Source organism: Glossina fuscipes, unplaced genomic scaffold (genome assembly GCF_014805625.2).
Source record: "Glossina fuscipes isolate IAEA_lab_2018 unplaced genomic scaffold, Yale_Gfus_2 2, whole genome shotgun sequence".
Classification (NCBI taxonomy): domain Eukaryota; kingdom Metazoa; phylum Arthropoda; class Insecta; order Diptera; family Glossinidae; genus Glossina; species Glossina fuscipes.
This window is the reverse complement of record NW_023998416.1, coordinates 30005868-30014121: the sequence shown is the minus strand read 5'-3', so window position 1 is coordinate 30014121 and position 8254 is coordinate 30005868.

The following is an 8254-nucleotide window of genomic DNA, read 5'->3' as shown; positions in this document are numbered from 1 at the left end:
TTTACGAACATTAGCTGTTTTCAAAACCATTTCTCAATTTACGGTTGAAATCAAAGCGTGATGTGTCCTTAAAATCTTTTTGCATATGCCACAGGCTGGTGAGATCAGACTAATACTTGAAGCATTGCTTTTGGAGGGTTAGTTTTATTTACATTTTTGCAATAATTAATTTGGATTTCTGAAGCATATTCTTGGGCAGCTCGTACGAAATAATAAACTTAATATACTTATTAGAAATGGAAATGAACTGAATGAACAGCTGTTTAGTGAAGCGTTTCAGTTGAATGTTGGAATACCTGCAAGCACCATTAAACTATAGAACACATCATTGGTGTAAGAAAACTTATTTTTTGTCTTTGCCATTTCTATTAATCTCATACTCTCGCTTTGCTTGTAGACCTATAACTAACTATTGACATAGATCATCAAAAATGTTCTCATCCTTAAGTGTGACTACAGTTGAAAATGCGGTGCAAACGTTATAAGTTTGTTATTGGGCCAGGTTATAAAGTATTTAATGAAATAAAAACATTTTAAACTGTTAAACCAAAAAAGACAGACCAATGATATGCACTCCATTTTCATATACGCATACTCACGTCTTTACCAAGTCGAAAAAGGTCAAAGGCTTAATAAAAGTCAATAGGAATTAATTTATAATAAAAGCTTCTCATTTTTTGTATGATTTTTGTTGTTGTGGTTTATAAACGGTTTTCACTTCTTAAAAATATATATTTTTTGTAAAGAGCTTGAAACTTTTAACGTGACTTTACATCAAGGACATCGATACATGAGCACATGTAGAGCAGAAAAACCTACATCAAATAAACTGCCAAACCGTAATATTTTAACTTGACATTGGACTGCAGGAACACTTGAATATATGTGCACGAAATCGTCTGTGTGTTTATACATCAATTTGTTTTTATAATGTGCGTTGAACGATTGAGGGTCGGGGGTGACGTTTCACGTTTCCTTTCGCTTATATTTTTAAAAAAGATACGCTGTTAACTTTTACGCTCCACATCTTGTTGAGGGCACAAAGTAAAACTGAAAAGCAAACATCGTATATACGTGCGGTTGTTTGAAGGTTGCATTGTCTGCGAAATAGATGCAAGTAACAACATTGACTTTTGCCATAAACAATATTCTTATTTGAAAAATATGACTTATTATGTAACGCTTGATAAGTTTGCATTCAGGAATTTGGGATGGGATCTGACAATCTCTTAGGTGCCCTACGAAAACAGTTTGCTCAATTGAAAAGCGAAGGTTCACATTAGGTGTACACTTCCTACTTAAGCTGATACATGGCGGTATTGACTCACCAGGCTTATTAGGAAGGATAAACTTTAATGCCACTAATCGTTCTTCAAGAAATTTTATATTCATAGAGCTTTACCAATGTAGATATTAGAAATGTGTGATGAGGTCTTTAAACTGTTTAGGGTTTTTTTGTAAATATTTAAAATGTGCTTACAATCTAATCTCAATATCGGATTCGTTAAAGAACCTTAAATTAGTGCTTCTTAACACGGACAATCTGCCGACAACAATTTTGGAGCACTTTTTATTTCGCACTATGAACCAGCCATGTCTAGCATCGGTTGTCAGCTGGCTATTGGAAAGCACTGCCCTAACAGTTTACTATAAGATTTTTACAAGATGTTTATGTTATGTGGATTACACTCTTATAGGTGTGTTATACCGGCCGGCTACTATGAAAGCGTTGGAAGTTTTGCTCTGAAAATTCTATTTTGTTCTTATGCGGCCATTGGTTGAAATGTTTGTAATTAAGTTGAAATAATTGTAAATAAACATATAAATGAACAAACATAAATAGCATGAAGTCATCGAGCACATCCCTTCGATCTTCACTACCAAGTAGAAGACCGGAAGTTATGTAAGCGTCACAGATCCCCCATGTTAAGGATGCCAGTCACATTCTCGTCAAGTTGTGGTTTCAGTAAATCAATGGCAAAAGGGTCACTTCCGATATAACCACATAACCAAATTTGTAGCAATATTAACTAAATTCGGAAACATATAAGTTCTGTGAACCGCCATTGACTACAAATCGTGTGCAGTACACAAACCCCGCCAAATAGAATATTTTTCTAACGTCATACCAAGCATTGTCGCTCCAGGAGAAGCAACTTTAGTCATTAAGATATTTATTAAATCGAAAGCAAACATCAACCGCGGATGTAATCATTCCATAAAATAAAATTAAAATTTTGTATGCTGCTGCGTCCACCGATTTGGAAAATAACATTTTCGTTATTGGAAACACCGCATATTTCTAGTTTGCAAAGAAGAGAAACAAAGTTTAATCTTCAACTGTGCCATAACAATGCGGGCAAAAATTGATTGGAAGCTATAATAATAATAAAATATAGAGCTAAATACTTCAGTTCCTTCGTTGATGAAACGAAGAGAATCTGTGCTATGATCCCACGATAAAATGTCGGGTTGACTCAAAATTGGACACGGAATCAAACCGCACTGCGCTATAATAAGCGCTTAATCGGTATAGTCGTAATGCACTTGCAAACACACACACACACACACACAAATTCTTCTTCTAAAAAACAGGAGGGTGAAATTGAATCTTTGATGTATCATAAATCGACTGCTTGGTGCAGATTTGGTGTCAATGTTTTTCCAGTGCATAAGGCCCAAAACATAAAAGCCTGTACGCCTGGACGCTTTAGAGCCGTACATTTTTAGCAGATTGTAAGAATTAAATGCCTCTCATATGGTACAGATTACACAGTCGAGAATCACATCATTGGCAAAGAAATTGCATGAGAAGATCACTTGCTGAGAATAGCTTTGGTAAATTATCGACTGTAAAGTTAACTTAAAGAAAATTCCATGAGTTAGTTTTTGCCAATCTACTCACTATATTACATTCCTTGAAGCCTTTTTTTCGCGCCGGACAGTTAATCATTCGCAGTTGGCAACTTAAAAGATATGTTCAGATGGGCAGGCTACACGTACTATACGCTGCCAAAGACCATAGCGCAAACAAGCTTGCTTGATTGAAAATTGAAAAAGCTTTAAATAAAATATTACCGTCAGTCAATTTTCTAGTTGGGTAATTTGTTATCGCACGGGAAGCCAGGTAGTTACACGAAACAAAATGTCCTTATGCGAAAGCGAGGAAAATTCCTGCAAAGTTTTCCTTGGTGAAATCCAAAAGCATAGCTAGCGATCATTACGAATCACTGCTCTTGTGATCACAATGCTAGAAAGCTTTGCACAGGCAACCTTGACCGTTAAAAAGCTGTCAAGAGCGAAATAAAATCGAAACAGACAATCATTTAGTTGACTTCGTCCCACTAAAAGTTTCAGAGAAAATATATACACGCAAGAGTACTATTCGTCTTCTAATTGCAAGTCAAAGTATTGGAGAATGTGGTATATAGACAGAAAGCCCGCAATACTTATCAGGCTTTCCCATGGTATATAAAACTACCGTTGGATTAAGTGTGCCATGCGTGAATCATCTTGCACTACAATGCACAATATCAAGATGGAATGCGTTGCACTTGAATCGGTCAGATAACACTATTTTACATTTAGCTTTCAATCAGACTAAATGGGATTGTGTATTGACATAATGAATAATGAATGGTTGCTTTATAATAGAATGTGTGCGGATGTTTAGCTCGTAAAATTTCGTAGCCTAAGTACTATAAAATTGTTTTTAAATATTAAAGATGTTGTTAATGAAAACCAACAGCAAGGACATCACGTGACAACCTTTGGAAGCAAAAATTATTCATTCTCGATAGGCAAAAAGACCGCAAATAGCAAAATAATGAAAAACAATGGAGGTAACGACAATGACGATAACAACAATAAAAAAATAATCAATGCGGCATTTTCCAGGGGCGAGGCCACCATTAAAAGAATTTCGTTTTTTTATTTCCTCTTCTCCTCAATTGTTTAAACAACATTTTCTTCCACATGCATAATAGATTTCTTTGCATATTTTTGTTTTTGCTTTTTTTGCTATTTTGTGTTTTTGTGTTCAATGCTAGCGGCGGTTAGCTTCTGCTAGACGTATCCATGCTGTTATTGTATTGCAGAATTCTTTTGTAACCGTTCTTCCTGCGCTTTTGTTGCTCCCACAACAGGCGGCCAGCGCTGTTAGAGCAGCCCATAGCAAAAAGCCTTCAAAGCATGTTACGTTTCTGTTTTTTCGTTTTTGTTTTTCATTTGCGCTGAATTGTTTTTTTGCTTTATTCTTTCTTTCAATTTTATTTTACTAGAGAGAAAGTATTATGTTGTTAAGGGTGTGCACTTGTACTGTCTGTACCAAAGCCAACAGGGAAAACAGTCACTCACTCATCCGTTTAGTCACTTCCAGTTTTACTCCTGCGTGTTCTTTCTTTTGCTTAACAGATTATTGAAAGTAACGTCTAATGTGCTCTATTTTACTACTTTTTTTATTTATTCATTTTTTTTTTTGTTTTTTTTTTTTTTTTATTTCTTTTTTATCTGCCTGTCAGCCCGCCATTGGAACATAGCATAGTTTTTCATATTTATTATTATTATTGTTGTCGTTGTTGTCGTTGTTGTTGTTGTTGCTACTGCTGTTATTTCAATTTCACATTTAAAGTTGTATTCCTCTAGCAGTAAGGCTGTAACTTAAGCTTTGGATTTACAGGCTCTTGGTTTTCCGTTAAGCAAAGCTGTCTATCATTCTGTTCGTTTGTATGTGTAAATATGTACATATACACTTGCGTACTTATGTATTTGTCTAAATCTGAAATAATTGCAGGCATGGTAGCACATTTCCTAGTGTGTTGGTGGCTTTATTATTACATACAATTGCTTTTGTTGTTGTCCTTGCCACTACATATTCTCTGTTGTTTAAAATTCTATATAAAATATAACATGTTAATAATAATGATGACGATGATGACGATAATGACGATGACAAAAGATGATAATGAAGATGCTTGTGTAGTGATGCTGATGGTGTTAAGTACGGCACTGATTCTCATACGAGTACTTTGTAAAACTTGTGCTGTTTTCTTCATTTATTCTTGAAGTTGTCGTTGCTGCTGTGTGTTGCTGTTGTTTATAATTTAATTTCGTTAAAATGAGAAAATGTCTCCTTGGATTTCGTCTCTCCTTCTATTTTTTTTTTTTTTTCATCTTTTACTTTATAAGATTTTAACTAAAGTACAACATCATCGTCATCATTATTATCGTTGTCCTTATCTCAACATCATTTGTATTTGTTATTGTTGTTGTTGTTGTTGCTTTTCCTAGTTTACTCTGTATTAAGAATTGCTATGATCGGGGCTCAAGTAGCGTAACGGATGCAAGGGGGGAGGGGGAATATTCTTGCCACGATAACAATAGCAACAGTAGATGAAAACACCATACACAAGCTAGATGAACAAAAGTAACAAATTTAATTCAAAAAGTATTTACAAAATTATTTAAACGCTTTTGTGCTACTGCTTCTTGCTTTTCACTGCCGTTTTATGTAAATATTTGCGCAAAACCGAATACATATATATATATATATATATATATATATATATAATTGTATAAACGTAGGTATTTATATATATATACACATATACATATATAGGTATATATATATATAGCTGGTATATGGCTATACATACATTTATATACATCAAAGCATCAAGGCAAATTAAAGCCAAGTGGAATTCAAGCGATGCGTACAAAGCGTTACAAAGTCGAGTTAAGCTAAAGCCGCGCTGAGCCAAAACTCTTAAGCAAAGCAACGTAAAAAATATAACTTAAAAAAAAAAAAAAAGCGTAATTTTAGATTTTTTTCTTTCTTTAGCTGTACTTTGATTTAATTTCATATATTTTTCAATTTTGTTCTTCTTAGTTTTTTTTTTCCTTTCTTCCTTTCTTTCATACTTTCGATTGTTGGACGACCAAGCGAGGCGTTCTATAAACGGCAATACAATAAGAGCAATATTTGTACGATGTTGACAATAATATTAAAGGAATGGATGAATGAATCAACATTTCTTCGAACATTCATATATACCACTAAACTAGAGCGTTACGCACAGCGATACATACGTACACTTACGAAGGCAACTAAAGCTTTATAAAACAGATAGCAAGAAACAAAAAAAAAAAAAAACAACAGAAATTACATAAAGTTAAGGGCGATTCTTTTGATACCCACCAGTGATTTTTCGTTTGTTACGATTTTAATAAATAAAGCATCACACATTTGAGCGTAACTGGCTAAAGAGGGTAGTGAGTAATTTGCAGGTTTTGTAAGAAATGCTTCACACGATTAAACGCAAAAGCATACCACGATGACTACGATGTAAGGCAACATATATTTTATAATCGGTTACCGATATGCGACATATCTAACGTATTATGTCTAACACCGTACTTAAAAGAAAATACGTCAGAAATTTAAGAGCCCCAAATGAACAAGAGTGCGAAGAATTCTGTAAAGGGTAGAAAATTAATGCTGAGGCGTTTAAAAGATAGCGCTGCTTAAGTCAACTTTTTGCAAAAAGAAAGAATTTGGAAATAAGTTCCCGACAAAGTTATGAGCTCGCAATTATGATTGCAAATGACAGATAGACGGAGAGATAGCCAGATGTAAGTATTTCCCTTCCTTCACACTAATTAAAATACATACAGTATTTCGGAGTTTGTAATATTTTTTAGATAACCTTGATACATCCCATGAAAGTATGTAAGTGACAAAGAGTTCTATTTTAGGCGTAATAGGCGTTGGATATCTCACTAAGCGAATACACAAAATTTTCCAAAAAAAAAAAAAAAAGGCCCACCGGATCTGTGTTTCCCTTGAGTGTTTAGAAAACCATCGTTCCCAGCTCTGCGGTCTTCAGGATTATTTAGACCGGCTCGTCTATCAAATTCATGCTTGCCTACAATGCTTACCCGTCTTTTGCTATGCAATCTATATTTGCCTATAACACGGTCTTGGCTATCGAGTTCATGTTTGCTTAAAATATTTAGATAATGCCGTCTACCAGGCCCAAGTTTGCCGAGAATATTTAGAAGGCGTTGGCTGTAAAGTATATTTACTTAGAATATTTAACTTTGATAGATGTAACGCAATAAGGAAGAAACTGTGTTAAAACTTGTTGAATGAAGGAATAAATTGAATTTATGTTCCTGCAGCGCACTAAGTGGAAATCGTGGTACAATCTTTATTGTATAATTCAGCGTTCAGAGCGTTACAGATAAGATCACAAATTTAGCATATTCCCACCGCTCAGTGTTGAATGTAAACATAAAAGAGAGAGAAAATCATCACAAGCTTGAGATGTAATGAAATACTTTTGTGATTGAATTCGAGGAATAATGACAGCAAATATGTCACATATATATACCCTACGATACACGCACATTCATACAAAGGCGCATAGATGTACACACATGCACGCATACCTGCAAAGTGACAACAACAGCAATAACATTAATATAAATAACACAATGGCGAAGACAATGAAAGGAGGGGAAATGAAACAGCAATATATACAAATTGACAATGAATTTTTGTCGTACATTCTAATCAAACGCAATCCAATGCTTGGCTAATGCTTTATAATACGGTAGGTGTGCATGTTTGGGTGCCTGTGCGTTTCTTAACCTATTATGTTTTGCGCTTCAACGAACGCCTCATATAAATTTAATTTTCATCTATAAGGTGGATCTCAAGATAATTTGTGGTTTTCTTGTTCACAATGATGCCTAGAGGTATGTCGTAGATATGTTTACATTCAGAAATTATAATGAAATTAAAGTTTAAGTGAGGTACGGCGAATTAAGTTTGCGCGACTGTACGCAATAAGCAGACTTGTCTGATTTCTTCTGTCGGCTGGATAGTGTCGCAGCAGCGAATTACTTCGGTTGAGGAAATTTCCAAAAAATATTATCTTTTATTTTCTTTAGATTAATTTCATATCATGTTGTTATACCTTGACTTGAAAAGAGCGCAAAGCTTACAAGCCAATTATTGGTGAGTACCAGCTCTTTGCATTCGGTTAACATCATTTTCATTTCTGCAGTTAAGTTAAATGACAGGCTCACGGAGATGTTGCGATAATTAATCAAAATATGATACGCTGCCATAATATTATGTACTTTTCCTTCGGCATCCTCAAAGCAAGGAATGCGATTGTCGTCCAAATCAATAAATTTGATGTTCGATTTGTTCGATGGGCTATTGTTCATTTATTACTTATACTCTTGC